The 19,065-nt window shown below is 40.4% G+C and overlaps 1 protein-coding gene across 22 annotated transcripts in view; it reads right to left on the reverse strand.

Moving 5' to 3' along the window:
- The window catches only part of HIVEP2 (HIVEP zinc finger 2), a 220,818-nt gene that overhangs the window by 142,835 nt on the left and 58,918 nt on the right, over nt 1-19,065 (reverse strand). The gene's annotated exons all lie outside the window — the stretch shown is intronic.

Here is a 19,065-nt window from a genome sequence, read left to right on the forward strand (position 1 = left end):
TCTGGGCTCCCAAATCACTGCAGATGGTGACTGCAGCCATGAAATTAAAAGACGCTTACTCCTTGGAAGAAAAGTTATGACCAACCTAGATAGCATATTCAAAAGCAGAGACATTACTTTGCCAACAAAGGTCCGTCTAGTCAAGGCTATGGTTTTTCCTGTGGTCATGTATGGATGTGAGAGTTGGACTGTGAAGAAGGCTGAGCGCTGAAGAATTGATGCTTTTGAACTGTGATGTTGGAGAAGACTCTTGAGAGTCCCTTGGACTGCAAGGAGATCCAACCAGTCCATTCTGAAGGAGATCAGTCCTGGGATTTCTTTGGAAGGAATGATGCTAAAGCTGAAACTCCAGTACTTTGGCCACCTCATGCGAAGAGTTGACTCATTGGAAAAGAATCTGATGCTGGGAGGGATTGGGGGCAGGAGGAAAAGGGAACGACAGAGGATGAGATGGCTGGATGGCATCACTGACTCGATAGACGTGAGTCTGAGTGAACTCCAGGAGTTAGTGATGGACAGGGAGGCCTGGCGTGCTGCAATTAATGGGGTCGCAAAGAGTCAGACACGATTGAGCGAACTGAACTGAACTGAACTGAACATTCCAATAGGTATACTAACAATCTCTAACAGTACATACATATCTAATTACTTTTAACCAAGAATGTCCTCTTTAATTATTCAATTTTTATTACCTGGCCAGTTAACTATAATAAAGAACCAATGAAGATTATAAGGTCACAATATAAATCAATATTTCCAATGAATACCTTAATAAATAAAACTTTAAAAAATTACCCAGATGGTAGTAACACAACATTGAGTTCAGAATTCAAATTCCATTTCAGAAATATTTCCATTCAACACCACTTAGAATTTACATACCTTGTTGGCCTCCCTAAAACGTTTTACTACCCAAGTCCAAATTGTACTTCAATCCAATATTTGCATATCATAATACCTTTGGTAAAATTAAAGAAAGTAAAGGAAAAAAATACAGAGTTTGGCAGTTGAATCCTTCGTATTCCTACCCTGTACCTTTGAAAAGTGTTAGTCACTCAGTTGCGTCCGACTCTTTGCGACCTCATACACTGTATCCCACCAGGGTCCTCTGTCCATGGAATTCTCCAGGCAAGAATATTGGGGTGGGTAGCCATTCTCTTCTCCATGGGGATCTCCTTGACCCAAGGATTGAAACCGGGTCTCCTGCATGGCAGGCAGATTCTTTACCATCTGAGTCACCTGGGAAACCACCCCATACACTTACTGGCCCCTTAACGCCAACATATGGAAAGCACTAGAAAAAGTTAAATATATATCTCAGCCTCCTGAGAAGTATACTATCATCTCAGGAAGCATGTACTATTATAAGGGGGTCAAAAATAATGAGGATTATAAAAATACTTTATTTTACAAAGTAAAGTAAAATAATAAATGTTGCTTAGTCGTGTCCGACTCTTTGCAACACCATGGACTGTAGCCTACCAGGTTCCCGCATCCATGGGATTTTCCAGGCAAGAATACTGGAGTGAGTTGCCATTTCCTTCTCCAGGAGATCTTCCCAACCCAGGGATTGAACCCAGGTCTCCCACGTTGTAGGCAGACGCTTTACCATCTGAGCCACCGGGGAAGTCTCTTTTATTTTACAAAAGAGTATTGCAACTATTCTTCCAAAGATTTTGTCATTGGAAAGATGCGCCCTTCATTACAGAAACCCAAGTTAAAGGATTCAGGGTCACAATTTTCAAACAGATGCCAGATTTGTGTGTGTGTGGCTTAAAGTGAAGCCCCAAGGCAATGCAACACTCTTGCAATACATTGTTTAACTAATCCTTGTGCATCTATTTCCTACATCAATTTTTATAGGAGTGGAGGCAATTCTTGATATTCTAGACAATTGTCAGGCATATTTTTTATGTCATTTAAACTTCTGCTACAGTAAACTGCCTCCCCAAACTGTCAAAAACCAAATCACACTGGCTTCAGTACAATGAGAAAATGATGGAAACAAAGTGTACTCTAAAATCACAGTAACACAGACTCATTAATCATTGCATTGCTCACAAACGATCTTGATTTTAACAAATAGTTCAAAGCACAGCTTTACCTCCTTCTGTATACAGCATTTCCCGGGAACTATTTATGTCTAAATGGTAACAAATCTATACATATTCATTAATATAACAAATAAGGAGACATTTTTAAACAAGTTTTTAGACCATTAGTTCCTCTGGGTGAAAAAGGAAAGTGTGTTTCGGCCACACCTTCTTGGAGAGAGTGTTGGTCCTGCCAGTGGTCAAAAGCCCTCCAGAAACCACTGCAAAACAAGTTTCTCCAAGTCCCAAGAGACGAGCAGGCATTGAGGGTGACATCAGGGGAGCACAGAGTGTTTTCTGTGCCTCCTCAGATGTCCTGGCAGGAGACAGACTTGTCCCAATCTAGGGGAAAATCAGCCAGGAAATGTGTCTCCGTCGACAGCTCTAGATCACAACTTCTCAGCAGTTCTCAGCAGATAGAAGAGTGACTGCAAGGAGGCCGAGGGGCCTTGGTAAAAGCACACCAACCACATCATCACCCTAAGTACAGAAATCACGGCATTTGGAGGGAGATGGGGCTCCATGGCCAGGTGAGGCCATGGTATACTACAGAACACCTTGGACTTGAACTCAGAAGCCCCTGGTTTCTATTCCTGGCTCAGCCATTCATGAACTGTGTGACTCTGGGCATGTCTTTAACCTGTCTGATCCTCTGTTATGTCAGTTATAAATTTAGAAAGAGAGCAATATCTGTCCTGTCCACCATATGGGTTTTGTAAAAACTCAGTAAGGCTATGTATATGAAGCTCTTGGTCAATTATTAAGTCTTGTGAAAATGGACATTTCTCATTTTATGGAGGGGTGCATCCTTAAACTGCAGGCAATGGGTAGCTAGTGAAGGTTCTAGATCTTCACAGTAACCTATTAAAAATGGTATTTTAAGAAAATGAGCCTTGCAGTGGACCATGGAATGAATCACAGATAGAATCATTTGAGTTGGAGTTCCACCTAAAACTGAAGAAGAAAATGGCAACCCACCCCAGTATTCTTGCCTGGAACATCCCATGGACAGAGGAGTCTGGAAGACTCCACGGGGTCACAAAGAGTTGGACACAACTGAGCACAAACTCATGACCACCTAAACCGCTACATAGTAGACTAGGTGTGATGTGGCAAGGCCATTCTAGAGTAGTGGTGGCTGAAATATACAGTAGGAGATTTTTTTTTTTGGAAGAACACAAAGGTTGAGCATCAGGAGTAATATAGATGGGTAGTCTGTGAGTTGCCATTAAAATCAACTCGGTCACTCAACCTTTTCAGCCCTCCACTAACATCTCAGATTTAACACTTTCAAATCTTCTTCTTTCTCCTCTATCTCAAACTCAGATCTGCACTTGCTCATGCCAGACTTGTTTCTCTAAATGTCTTTCACTTCCTTCCAAATGCTGAGGAGCCTCTTTGCCCTCATGTTGACTTCTGGCCTCTTAATCTCACCCTTGCCAGGCCATTGGACTCCAGCTATTTGGGCAATCATGGGCCACAGAGTCAGACATTTCAGTAACACTCTCTTCTCCTCACATCCCTCCATCTTCCCTCTCCTTCCTACACCTCTCCCGACCTGACTCACCCCAGAGGCTACTTTCTCTGTCTCCCCCTGGGTTATACTGAAAGATCAGCAAAAATCATTTAACAGTGCCCCTCAGGCAGAGGTCTCTGGCTTCTGATGACTTCTTTGAGGACAAGGACAATATCTGGTTCACTTCTATATCCACAGGGCCTGGTACATAGAACACCCTCCAGTATTCTTGCCTGAAGAATCCCATTGACAGAGGAGTCCATGGGGTTGCAAAGAGTAAGACACAACTGAAGCGACTTAGCCCATAGCTCAGCCACAATACACAGTGAACAAGTTTCGATAGTATTTGGAAACACTATAATCCATCTCTCCTATTACTTTTTTTCTTGGCTTCTACCTACCCCCTTCACTGCTCCTCTTTACTAGATTCTGTTTTTCTTCCTGTCCTCCATTTAAGGCTATTTCCCTGGGAACTAAAGTCAGATCTCTTATAGTCCCGTTTTGTTCTCTATCCAACGGAGATCCATTTCCACCAACGTAGGAGAACATCAAGATATTTCAGACAATTATCCTCATTAGAACCCAAATTCAACACTCTTGCCAAGATTCCCATAACTTCAACAGCTCCAAGAGGTAAAGCCTTACCAAAAAAAAAGAAAAAAATAACAAGTGAGAAGGAACAAAGGTCAGAGAGGAATCGAACCCTCCCAGTGGGGACAGCTGAGCCTCAAGTGGGACTGACAGGCAAGCCTCTGCCACCAGACAGTCACCAATGTGTCCTACATTAATGACAAAGAAGCCTCTCTTCTCAGAGATCATTATTGCCTTTCCAAGTCCAGGCTCTCTGAGGCCCGAGGATTCTACACCTTCAGAGGCACTTGCTGCCCTTCCTTGAAGACAGTCTTCCACATAAAAGAGAAAGGTTTGCTTCGGTACTTCATTACGAATTGGGAACATGGACCCACTCCGCTTCCCTGTTTGGCCAAACCTGTAAGGACAACATAGCTTTGACTCTGACTACATCCCCAGGCAAAGTTCAGCCTGCAACTGGGTTCCATCCTGATTTCTCTTTCCCATCAATGCCAGGGCACAACTCAAAGTTACAGTCAAAACGGCAGGTTCCTCACCCATTTATTGGACAGAGCAGTTCTATAAAGTCATATATGTCTTCACCCCAATGTGTCTGCCTTCTGTTGTGAAGACCCCTCCTCTTCGTCCACCCAACTCAAACCTCAGTCACCTTTGATGAGTCCAGCACTCTGTTTGGATCAAGCATGGGACATATCCCACTTTCTTCCCATATTAGACTCAAGCTTCTGAAGACAGAGGTTTTTATCTTATAAGTTACAATTAAAAGGCCTTTCTCATGGTTCGTACCATATACTCCTGGTCTTTCTTAAACTTATTCCCTCAGGAGGAAAATAAGTTATTTATTAGATTATGCTATGTGACCTTACAAATACCTCTCTACTCACATAAAACTAACTTAAATAACAGAAAGAAACTATTTTCAATATGACCTTACCTAGTTCACACAGGAGTTAGGCTGCAATTTTATAGAAAATGAGGCACTTGTGGGCAATTAGTCATTTAAATACCTGTAAGTCTCCATGTCAAGAATTTTTAAACCTCCAATAAAAAGTCTAAATATCTGGAAAGGGAGATATTTTTAGACAAAATTCTGTGCAAGTGAATGCTGAGAAGGTGAATGTAGATAATGATAGCAACCTGTTTAATAGGCAGCAAGAATTCCCCTACATGGGCTCTTAGAAGACATTCCTAGCCATCCCTTAATTTGGAGGCAATCAGACAGTGTCACCTAACTTTAGTGAGTTAGAAGAATGCCTTTGATGAAAATCCTTAGACCTGAGTTCCATCATTTGTATCTAAAAATATAGCATCTGGGTTCTTCCTTTTATAGCAAATAGATCTTCTTCCACACCAACTGAAAAGAGTAGAATAAAATATTTCCACAAGAAAATACATTTATCTCCATCCACCATTGTCCACAGTGATCTGCATTTACCACTGAGCTCCTTGTTCCTGCTCTACGAGCTGCCATTCAACAGGAACCTCCATCCTGCTGACTTGGGTGATGGTGCCTTGCTGTAGGCGCCTGAGGATCTCAGACAGGATCCACTCAGCAGTCACTGACGTACGCTGGCAACTTCTGTTCCAGGGAAATCAAGACAAGACATTCAAAGCTGCAAACATTGCCCTACCTAATTAACACAGTTCTGTTACCCTTGTCAGGGCTGCAGGAGGACTGGGCCGAGTGTCACCAAGCTCTCTCCTGACACCACACCTAGGAGATCTGAGCCTTCCAGCTCCTAAGCCCCAGTAGGAAAGCTTCCAATGAAGAGAGCCTGTCGCTTAGCTGCTGTCAATACAATGTGTAACTTGGGGTATAAAGCTCATCAGTTTACTAGACCTCAGGGTCCTCATCTGTAAAAATGATGACAGTAAAATACAAAGCCTTTTAAAACTTGGTAAATCATTAAGAAGAATTCATAAAACTAAGGAGTTCCTTCAATGTGATTAACATACTAAATTATATAGGTAACAAGTCAAAGAATCATTTACCGAATGAATTCTTTCTACATCCTCCCAGAATGAGCTATGTATGTAGGTCATTCAATTGTTCTCACACTTCCATTTAGGTATTATCCTAATTTTACACACTTTTGAGGGTTTCACAACATCTTTTCCTTGTGTAATATTGGAGGAACACACCTATAAGAAGGTAAAATTAAGTATCATATCACCTCAATGTTTTAGGTGGGGTTTTCGTTATTTGCATCATCCCCTTGCAACATAACAGGAAACTTAGTGAAAGGATCACATATTAACCAGAAAACCCCATCAACCGCATGGACCCAAGCCAACACACCAATCACTCCTACTGTATTCAAGTTGTTCTGATCATCCATAAGTAATAAAAGTGTTTCCATAGAAACCAAGTATACAGCAGAATCCGCTCACAGTGAAGGATCTGCTTATCAAAAAGACTTTGAGGCAAGATATTGCTCTAACTTAGGTTTACACACCATCATGCACTGGCATAATTAGATAGTACCCCTTTGGAATTTCACAGTCTTGTACAAAAAGCTCTACACATGGAGAGGAGAGGAGAAAATCTGGAAGAAAAGATGAACATACATAGTTATAAAAATACCAAAGTAGATTCCATGCTAAGCTCTGCCAAAAAGAGAATAATTACTGTGGACCATTAGCATGCAGCCTTGGAATTATATTCTCGTCTTCAAGCAGAAGCCATCATCAGATTATCAAAATGAGGTTAACCTTTCTAAACTCAAATAGTTCTCACACGGAATAAGCACAATGCAATCAACAGACAAGCTGCTATTTCCCTCCCACACAAACTATAATCTTTTGTGAAATATATTTTTAATGAAGAATGCATAACCCTCCTACATGTTGGTTCTTCTTTTACACTCCTCCACATAAAAGCATACATGCATTTTAAAGAGACGGAGAAGAATTTTACAGCTTCTAATAACATCCCCTGCAATATATGGCCAAAAAAATAAAAAAATCTCAGCATCTGAATGAACAACTATCTTTTTCATATAGTGCTACTTTTATAAAAGTAAAGCTAGTCACTAATAGCTCCTGGGGACAGTACAATGATATAAACAATGAATCTCATTAATATTTTAATGCTTTCTTTCTAATGAGATACATTATGGAGCCTTAACTCATTCAACTACCAATGACTCAAAATTCCTAGAGTTCTGAATTTTAATCTTTCACAAATTTCAAATTATAAAATTGCTTGTCATGAGTCACACTGCTTATCAAGAAGCAGTTTTTTGAAAGAAAAGTGGGGTTTTTTTTGTAGATGAGGTTTACAGTGGTTTTCTTTTGTCTTTCTCCTTCAGTCATCTGAATTTTCAATGTTTAAAACTGAAACAATATAACCTGACAGTTGAATACTTTTTTACCAGTAGGACAGCTATTTGGAAATGAGACTATCAAAGTAATTATGCATGTCCATATTCACTCGGTAGCATTGGATGAGATACGAAAGACAAGAATAAACATCTCTTTTTTTCCATTAGGATTTTTTTTTTACCCCATACAGCACCTGTTTCAGGCTACTAGTGTCTAGGATCTAGCTCAGAATGTGATTCCTAGGAGGCCAGCTGTCAAGAAAGTAGTGACATGAATGCTCACCTTGGTAATCTGTTACATTAAGGAGATGTGGCTTCAGTTTGGGGGCAGAAAAGGGGGAATAAAAGTCGGAAAGTCAAATCAATAAATGTTATATTTCCACAATGAATATAGTCTTAAAAGATCAGAAAACCAATTTTGCATAAATGCTTAAATGACGTAATTGCATTACACTAAAAAAGTGTAATTTTGTTTAAGTGTCACTTAAAAAAAAAAGCACTGAAAGGACAGCCTGCAAACACGGGCAGACCAGCATGGGTTTGAATCCACATGTGTACCTCACTCATCTGTGCAGAACCTGGTTTTAACTCAGCAAAAGGTCTGGAACTGCTTTTACAAACAAAATAACATCATGGAGAGAAAGAGAGGGAGAGAAAAAAACAGGATGAGGAAGAGGAGGAGATGGCAAGGCAGAGAGGAGGAAAAAAGTTTAGGAGATGGACACGGTTATCCGAAAGCAAATGGAGCTGCAAAAATGCTGGTAACTTTCATTCTAGGTTCAGAAACCTTATTCACCATGTGTAAAAGAGGTAGGGAAAAGGAATGAAATCAGAAAACATTTTTGTGAATTCAGTTATAATCCATTTCCACACACATACACCAATGCACAGCTCTATTCCCCCAAAACTTGTTGATGCGAGGTGCAGGTTAACTTTTCCAAATCACCTCCAAACATTGCTAGGTGAAAGACAGCACTGGATTCCTCTGCATCACCACAAACACTGGCACACCTTTGATTCAAAGCCCCTACTTCTATCCAGGACCAGAGCAGCCCAGTGGCTCATGGATCAATCCAATCGATTGGAAAAACAAAATCTTAACTCATGAAAGAGGACTCAATGCCTTCCCCAGCCAACCCCAAGGAGTCACTGGGTGCCTCCATCAAGGGTCTGACTGTCCGCTTCCTCCAGTTCAGGAAATGCACCTTTCCCCACAGGGCACAGCCTCTGAAGGCGAGGATGAAGCAGCCGGCTGAGCCAGAATTGCCTCCGTTCACAAAAGGAATTCCCCCTCCCTTCCCCTCCTTCTCCCTCCCCTTGTTTCTCCTGTCCCTCCTCCCATCCTCCGCTTGTGAATAATATCACTGCTACCTGCCTGGATCAACACCGTGAGCCCCTGTCTTCAAGCATTCAGAGAATGTAACAGCCTGGAAATTCCTGTTGTCCGTTCGCTGAGGTCACAGATAAGCTGAACAACAGCGTGGTTCCCATCAATCATAAGCCACTCACTGATAGAATGTATGGTAGGAGACCTGATGTAAGCAAGTCACCAGAGAAAATACCCACTGATGACGCATATCCAGGCATAAAAATAGTTACAGGGCCCTCAAAGGGATTATTCAACAGCCTACATTTAGACTTTCTTACAAGAGACCTGAAGTCACTGTGCTGCAGTTAAATGGCTGGAGAGAATTTAAGTTTAAGCTTTCTCACCAGACATAACCACAAAGAGCTGGTTTAAATAAGCTCCTGCAATAACAGGCTATTTAGTCCATTTTAACACAACTTTATAAGCATTAAACAGCACCACCAACTATCTTATAAAATGCCACATAACCTCTCCTCTTAGTCACGTTCTCCTACCTATAACCATTTTTCTTTTTCTCAAAGTGTGCTCCCCAAACATTAACATTTAATTGATCCAGAGAAAAAGAACATTAGCTGCTTTCCAAATAAATGTTAGGAAAATGACACAGACTGCATTTCTGCAGTTATCTTCTTTTAAAACGTGCTTTTAAGTAGAATTAAGCTTAACTATCAGTTTCACCCAAGAAATGGACATTCTGCATACCATACTTGCAATTATATCTCTCCTGAATTGTTTGATCATTTACAGAAGTAAATCTCCCATGTATGAGATACACCTACTGCAGTATCTTACACATAGTAGGCATATTACTGTTTGCCAAAAAAGTGAATCAATCAATTGATCGATAGATGAAATGCAATATGCAAACACTTTTATTAAGTGACAAGTAAGATGTTAACTCAGACTGAAATCCTGGTGTTTTTATGAGGAGGAAAATAACTTTCTACATGTATAACAATTTTAATAGTTTTCAAATCATCTGTTCTTTTTCCTCCCACTCAAACATATGCACAGTTACCCTGCAAAGGAAGGTCTTTTCACATAGCTTTTTCCTATCAAAAAATGCTGGATTTTTGCACATTTTAATATCTGGATATCTAAAAATGTTCCCTCTCCAGTTTCATTTAAGCAACTGTGCCGACACAAGGAACCATAATGGCAACTAGATTTAACAGAACCCAAAATTCTGCCTCAGAACCTGAACACTTCCTACTTGCATGCCCTATTTGGAAGTCTTAATTACCAATCTTTCCTAATAGTGGACAGGTTTTTAATGTTACTCAGTTGATTATTAGCCACAGAACACTTCTCTGTGATAGACGGTATCTCAGTACTTAATGGCATTAACTATCCAGCCCATGCAATTGGCAAAGACCTGTGAGCAGCGTTGCTGTAACTCTGGACAAACTTAAGGGCTTAATTCTAGAGGGCAGCTCTCCAGGAATGGTAACAAGATGACATTTTTCTTCCTATACTGGTAGGTTCCACATCACTTTCGTCAAGTATGATAATACTGCTATAAATACAGGTGGAAATTATTTTTAGTACTGAGATTTCGCAAAGCATTCACGTTTCTCTCCTGTGCATATGTGTCAACAGTATGTGGCCTAGTTTACAGAACTCAGATGGAAATGTTCGCTGGTGCCCTCTAGTTGATCACCGTTAAGCAGCTTTGAAGAAACACACACATCACTCTCTTCGTAGAAGGATGGCAAAGTTCCTAATTCGTAACAGTTGAGTAGTTAACTCCTAACATAAGATGTGGGATAATGAAACATTAAATCTAGAGTCTGTTTTATTTCACAAGGTTTTATTATTCATTTTGAAAATGAATAGAGGGAAAAAACATTAAGAAAATGGGGGGAAAAAATCTAAAACACAAGCTAATGAGACACGTCTGCATTTGTCCGAGAAGAAAGAAATACTTAAAGTTAACTGACTGGAAACCAAAGATGTTTCACGAATTTTACAGAAGCTCCTGCTTTTAAGTAGCTTGAAACAAAACCAGGCACCCAGAAGTCATCAGGTTTCAGCCGGCATCGTACCGTTGACAGCCTTCTGTCATGGTGATCTATGCTGGTCAGGTCTGAATCGAGGATCCTCAGATAATTATAAAACAATGCTGATCTCCAAAGCAGACACTGTTTCAAATTGCACAGATATGACTATCAATCCAGAGACTACAGGTTGAGTTTCAGAAGAAATTATTTCCATCAGCATTCCTGGTTTTGGTAATTCCACACCTATTAAATGTACTATCAGCAGAACAATTGATTTTTTTTAAGAAAATGGAACTTCCTTACTCTAGATTGGAACCTATGCTATCATTATAATTATTTAAACCTATGAGGTTATTTTCTGCTACAACACAATTAAACACACCACTGCTCAAAATTAAGGACTGCTAACAACCATGTTAGAGAACACTTGCTAATCTTTATCTTTTAGAAATGTCAAATAACATAATTACCTGGTCACTAAATTAAAAACAGATTATTTAATTATATAAAAAGAAGGGGGGAATAACCAAAGAAAATGTGGCAAAAACCTGCCTTTTCAACAGGAGGCTCCCTAGAAGCCATACTTAAATCCATTGTCTATGTTACTATTGGAATCTCATGATGATAAGTACTTTTACATGTTGTGACTATTTAGAAAAATGGGAAAATACATCCCTAGTTCACTATTCTGTGCCCAGCCTAGGACAGATGTATCATATTTAGACGATAAGGTTAAGTTTTCCCTTTTCAGGTCAGTTCAGTTCAGTAGCTCAATCGTGTCCGACTCTTTGCGACCCCATGAATCACAGCATGCCAGGCCTCCCTGTCCATCGCCAACTCCCGGAGTTCACCCAAACTCATGTCCATCGACTCGGTGATGCCATCCAGCCATCTCATCCTCTGTAGTCCCCTTCTCCTCCTGCCCCCAATACTTCCCAGCATCAGGGTCTTAGTCTCAGTATTATGGCAGGATTCTGTTTGATTTTTCATTTTTTAAATTACATTCCTAAAATATGTCATTGTTTTACAGCAGCCTGAAGAAGGGAATGGCAACCCATTCCAGTATTCCATTCCAGTATTCTTGCCTAGAGAACTCCATGCACAGAGGAGCCTGGTGAGCTATAGTCCATGGGGTCACAAAGAGTAGGACCCAACTGAGTGACCAACACTTTTCCACTTGGCAAATAATACTGCTTTCTGGATATTTTATGGGCTTGTGGTCTATTAAGTCATTATCTTCACCCCTTCCCACCCTGCAGTTCATCTACTTAAGGATGCATGCTCACAGACACAAATACAAAACACGCACCACATACACAATAAACACAACACACAACACACACTCATGTACAACTTTTTCCACATAGCAAATCTCCTTTACTTTAAAGAGGCCAAACATTCACCAAGCGCCCAAATATGAGAATCATCTTTAATTGCTCCTTACCCTCAGCTTTAATCACTGAAACCTGACAATTTTACAAGTTGCTTCTCTCTCATCAACCTTCTAACGCCACCGCTATGATCTTAGTTCTAGCCATCGACATTCCTTCACTTAGTTAAATCTTACAAGATTACAAATAAATTATACAAGAAGTATCATAGGTTCTCCCTTTCCTCTCAAAACAAGGCTCTACATGATTACAGTGGAGTTTACGAAATATAAACCTGACTATGGCACTCATTGGATAGAACCCTTCAGTGGCTCCTGGATGCATCACGTGGTCTTGGGCCACAGATCATCCTCCACTGTCATAATTATTCTTTATGACCTGAACTCTCTGTTTGACTGGAACTCCCTATGGTCAGAGACAGGGCTGCACTGATTGCTGTACCTCCTGCTCCCAACAGAGTGACTGCCTGGCACGCTTGCTGAACTGAAGTGGACTGAATGATAAGACAGTGCATTGAGAATGTTAACTCCTGATGTAATCCAACTAGGCTACGTAGAAAGATAGCATACTAGAGCAAAACAGCGTTCTCTTTGAAATAAAAAAAAAAAAAACTGGTGTCAATCCATAGCCCTATCACATCTCAGGCAATTACATAACCTCTCGAACCTTAGACTCCCAGTATAAAACATGGTGTGAGGATAAAATAAAGTAACATAGATTATGTGCCTACTGCTTATTGAGAAGGTGCTCAGTACATGGTAGCTATTATTATGTCTCAGGTAGAAATGTATACCAGAACAATTTCATTTCCAGTGTGAAATTATAGACACACATATCAGACACCAAAATTATCTGTATCAGTGACAAACACATATCTATATATCTATAATGTCCAATAGAATGGCCACCAGTCTTAGGTGGCTATTGGCACTTGGAATTTGGTTAGTGTGACTGAAGAACTGATTTTTAAATTTTAATTAATTAATTTTAATTGGAAGTAAATAGCCCTGTGAGACTAGTGGTGGTGGTTTAGTTGCTAAGTCGTGTTCGACTTTTGCAACCACACGGACTGTAGCCCACCAGGCTCCTCTGTCCATGGAATTCTCCAGGCAAGAATACTGGAATGGGTTGCCATTTCCTTCTCCAGGGGATCTTACCAACTTAGAGATCGAACCACGGTCTCCTGCATTGCAGGAGGATGCTTTACCAACTGAGCCACCAAGGAAGCCCCTATGACACTAGAGGCCTACTTTACTGGACAGCAAAGATTTATTTTAACCTGACATCAGTATTTCCCCATTTAAGGGACTGTATCCTCCCTTCCCTATTCAAATCAGTATTTACGCAAGGTTCAAGCATCTATGTCACTACTTCTTCTTCAGTTAAAGGAATCAGACATATAACAAACAGTTTTCTCCAAAGAAATTTAGTCCTGGAGTAGGAGATGATATGACAGAGTTCCACATAGAATATTCATGCTGAATGAATGACTGTATCAATGAAAGAAACCAAAGAAGAATACAGTCTACAAAATAGAACCCCCAACACAACACAAGGAGACAAGTTACAAGTACACAGAATTTGGGACCAGAAGACAGTGCTTCAAATCCCAGATCTTCCATTCACATTCCATGAGCTCTTGGGAAAATCTTTTGGCCTCTCATTCATCAGATAATGATAATAGTAATTACAACCCACAAATATTCTCTAATAATCAAATGAGATAAATCAGACATAAATATTAGAGCAAACAGTGTAACTGAGAAAGTTGTATAAACATTTAAATCTCCACCTTCTATATTATTGCAGTAGCTAATATCCTATAAATATGAGACACCAGATGTCTTGACAAACTGGGCAAATATCTATGGAAAAGAGTAATAATTAATGGGTGACCACACTTTCGTTTGGAAGCTATAATAAATACTTATTAATTCATTGCAATCATTATCTATTAAGTTTTTATCTGACACCAAGGTCAGATAATGTTGAAATCTGCTTTTGAATATATGACTTATCTCCTTAATCATACCTCATGTGCTCCCTGGACAGGCTTTGTGGGCCTCAGCAATATTTGGCAATAATCAATCGTTTCTGTGCTTTACAGTTCAAGAAGTACTTTCGCATGTATTCATAAAGTAGTCTTTAAGATAACTTAAGATAGCCAGAAAGCAAAGAAGAACTAAAGAGCCTCTTGATGAAAGTGAAAGAGGAGAGTGAAAAAGTTGACTTAAAGCTCAACATTCAGAAAACGAAGATCATGGCATCTCGTCCCAGCACTTCATGGGAAATAGATGGGGAAACAGTGGAAACAGTGTCAGACTTTATTTTCTTGGTCTCCAAAATCACTGCAGATAGTGACTGTAGCCATGAAATTAAAAGACGCTTACTCCTTGGAAGAAAATTTATGACCAACCTAGACAGCATATTCAAAAGCAGAGACATTACTTTGCCAACAAAGGTCCATCTAGTCAAAGCTATGGTTTTTCCAGTAGTCACGTATGGATGTGAGAGTTGAACTATAAAGAAAGCAGAGCGCCGAAGAATTGATGCTTTTGAACTGTGGTGTTGGAGAAGACTCTTGAGAGTCCCTTGGACTGCAAGGAGAACCAACCAGTCCATCCTGAAGGAAATCAGTCCTGAATATTCATTGGAAGGACTGATGCAGAAGCTGAAGCTCCAATCCTTCAGCCACCTGATTCGAAGAGTTGACTCATTTGAAAAGACTCTGATTCTGGGAAAGATTGAAGGCGGGAGGAGAAGGGGACGACAGAGGAAGCGATGGTTAGATGCCATCACTGACTCAATGGACATGAGTCTGAGTAAACTCCAGGAGTTGGTGATGGACAGGGAGGCCTGGCGTGCTGCAGTCCATGGGGTTACAAATAGTCAGAAAAGACTGAGTCACTGAACTGAACTGAAGATAGCCAGATAACTTTATTATTCCCATTTCTCAGAAAGGTAAAGTAATGGTAATGCTAGTAGGTAAAACTGTCAGGTTAATAACTTGAAGTATAGAACTTTTACTCTATGTCTGGAAACTCATGGTGCTTCAAATTTCCAAAGAAGAATCCAGATTTTTGTTAAGATCTCCCACATGAAGAATTTTAGCAAAATATTAGGTATCACATTATACATATGTCTCATCATCATATATGTGTGTGCATATAAATATATAATTTACTATTTTAAAAATATTTTTTGATGTGGACCATTTTTAAAGTCTTTATCAAATTTGTTAACAATATTGCTTCTGTTATTTTGTCACGTTCTGACTTTTTGACCACGAGTCATGTGGGATCTTAGCTCCCAACCAGAAATAGAATCTGTGCCCCCTGCATTGGAAGGTGAAGTTTTAACCATTGGACCACCAGAGAAGTCCCTATAATTTACTTTTAATTGATATCAATATAAATATATCACTGAATAGTTTTTAACCGTGTTTCCATCCACAATCATTTAGCAGAGCCTTACAATACCCTACAAAGAAGACATCCCAGGTAGGAGAATTCCTATTTCCAGGTAAGGAAATGGGGATGTGGAGAGAACTTGACTCTTTACAATGTCTATGTAGCATGATGAAGAGCAACGATATATGTACTTGGGCTGCGGGTTGAGATCTACTACCAAGCAGCTGAGTGACTTTAGGTAAGTCACCCAAATGCTCTGAGCTGCACTTTCCTTCTAGGAAAAGTAAAGACTGTGAGTCACTCACAGATACCACTTAATCTGTGACAAAATTCTATTATTCTGCAACTCAGAGAATTCAGTAGCGTGGCTGAGACAAGGCCCCAGATGGTCTAAGTCCTGGCTGGTTCTTTGCCTCATCCCATACTGTACCACCTCTGAGGACCTCTCCCTGCTTTTCACAATTAAGGAGTTTATTCCATTTGTTTGTACGTTTATCTTTATAGAGTCTTAGGCCCTGTACAATCTTTGTTTCCTGGCTTATGGACAGCCAGTAAAAACATTCCTTTCAAGAAAGGTTGGTAAGACAGACACATGCACGCACAGGGCTTCTGGAGAAAAGGGTGTGTCCTCCCACGACCTCCCTTCACTGCAGGGCCACGCTTTGGATCTGGGGATGGGAGATGCATTCCCATCTGATGGCTTTTGATGTCATTTTCATTTTTCAAAGAAACAATATAAAATTCACAGTTGATAGGAAAGACAGGCTCCTACGGACAGGTCCAGGGACAGGGTCACTTAATTGAATGCCATTTAAATGGCCCAATCAAAACCTTTCTACTATGAAGACTGGGTCACATCCAGAAGTTGGAGGTGAGGATTCCAGTGCCCAGATCCACCCAGAACTTCTCTGCTGGAATATATCAACTTCTTCCTACATCCCTGCTGAGGCAGGTGCCAGAGAAAAAAGCAACCTGACCCCCTGAAGAGTCTCTGGAGCCCAGCAGTAACCTGAGCTGCTCTAGGTTATTTTTTGCTGAGGGCTAGTGGTTCTTAAAGGGACTGCGCTCTGCATGCACATATCCAGACACAGGATGCAAATCAATGAAAAGACGTGCCTGTCTTCACCTAAGGTATTTGATCAGAAGTACGTTCAACTAGAAGGTATGTGAGCAAATATTTTATTGCCCTTTCAAGGGGATCAGTAGTAATGTCTTGTGATGTAACATCATTGGATTACAACGTGGGAGTGCTGAATAACAGAGAACTCCATCGGTTTAATGTAGAAAAAGAAAGCAGGCATTCCCCAAGGCTCTGTCCTCAGTGCCAAACTGCTACTTAAGAAGGGAGGGTGGGCCCTGAGATTAGAGCTGGAGATGGCTGCCAGGACTGGGCTCTCCAGTTATCATCCCCCTAAATGTTCACTACAATCCTGACAAGTATAAAAAAGTACAAAGAAAGAAAGCGGCGCTCTACGAGACTTCGGAACACACACACAAGTTATGTGATTTACGTGTTAGGTGAGTGCTTGTCTCTTCCAATAGTGTCTACCTGAATGAAGACTGTGAAAGCAAATACTCACCCAACTCATAAAACAATTCTCGTGAAACAACTAGTCCTTTCATTCTCTGTCCCACATCCCTAAACTGGCCAGGGAGGAACAGGAATAATCCAGTAACGAGGAAAGTGGGATCCAGATTGACAAGTGCACAGATTTGGAAACCTGTGACCTTGGGTATGTTAGCTACACGTATGGAGCCTCAGTGGCAATAACAGTAATACTCACATCATCAGGCTAGTTTGGAGATTAAGACACTCATAAGCGTAGTGTACTTGGACTTGCGCCTGGCACATGGAACCCTTCAGTTAAACAGTTGCTATTATTAGTTGCATTAGTATTCCTATTCAGCAAGGGTGTAATTCAAGTTGCCTTGAAATCTGGCCACGTATAATCATGAGAAAAATAACGTATCAGCTAGCTGTCGGGCAGGTAGCTTGCAGACGTAATCTCTGTTGCCCACAACTCTGCCAGGCAAGTGATGCTAACCCCTGTGCCGATGACGGACGTGAGGCTCAGAGGTTTCGTAACCAGCCTGAGTCATAACTAGTAAGTGACACAGCAGGGATTTTAACTCAGGTCTGACTTCAAAGCCTGTACTCCTTCCATCCAACTGAGAAATAGTTGGGGAGCGGCGTGGAAAGAGGAGGGGAGGATCCTCCTGGTCAGTTTTTATTCCACAGCTTGTGAACTATTCCCTTAGGTCAGCCACATAACCTCTCTGTCCCATTTCATCTTCCAGCTGTGATTTTTGGGGGGGGGGGGGGCAGGATCTGATTTTTGCAGCAAGTCACCCATCTATTATTGATCTACAGGTAATTCTACAGAGAATAATAAAGTTCTCTGTAATCCTATTAAAACTACATTATCCTAAGTGGTCGTTTCTGAGCCATTGATCTTTAGAAATCCACAAGCTCTATATAATATAAATCATGCAAAAATACAAATGCCCAACATCTCATAGTTCACAAGCATTGGCTCAATTAATCAAGATACTCAGCAAGGTGGCTACGTGCCAGTTTCTTAGGTGAAGAAAGAGAGACACAGGTTAAGTCAACTGCTCAGAGTCACATAGTCAGGAAATAGCATACTTAGCACTTGAATATCGAGTTTTTCTGATGACCTATCTCTGTTCTGTCCATTTTACTATATCTGTCTCTGAAAGAATACCAGGATGATCTGCTATGCTGAGAAATACACTAAGGTATGATCTATTATTAGTATTCCCTTCTGTCCTTCATGCACTACCTTTTACTTATGCTATAAAACATAGTTTCAATTAACATCTATGCTGCTCTCCAACATGGCAAAGAGAAAACCAGTCAACAGGATAACTTCCCAAGGCTGGAGTGGCTGGGGTATAGGGTCATGTTTTACTTGTCACAATAGAATTTGAAGTGTCTTAGGGATAGGTGTTCAATAATTTCATCAACTAAAGCTCAAGATAAATATTACTTTATAAAATCCTATGTATATCCCTATTTTGAATAATTGTTTAAAAAAATGTAGGTGCTCTGAACAAGAGAATGACAACAGATGTTGTGTTTCAGAATAACATTTGTTCAATGTCTACCACGTGGCTTGCACTGTCCTAAGTGCTGTACATTTACTAACTTATGTATTCCTAGCAACATTTCTAGAGGTAGGCACTATCAGTATCCTATGTTACAGTCAAAGAAACTAAGCCACATTAACTTGCCCAAAGGCATAAAGCTAGGTAGTTGCAGAGCAATAACTTGAACCCAGCAATTCTGGCAACCAGAGTTCAGATCTCATGTAATCTTCACAACAACCCAGGCTCATCATCTTGGAGACT

This window comes from Bos indicus, chromosome 9, assembly GCF_029378745.1.
Source record: "Bos indicus isolate NIAB-ARS_2022 breed Sahiwal x Tharparkar chromosome 9, NIAB-ARS_B.indTharparkar_mat_pri_1.0, whole genome shotgun sequence".
NCBI lineage: Eukaryota > Metazoa > Chordata > Mammalia > Artiodactyla > Bovidae > Bos > Bos indicus.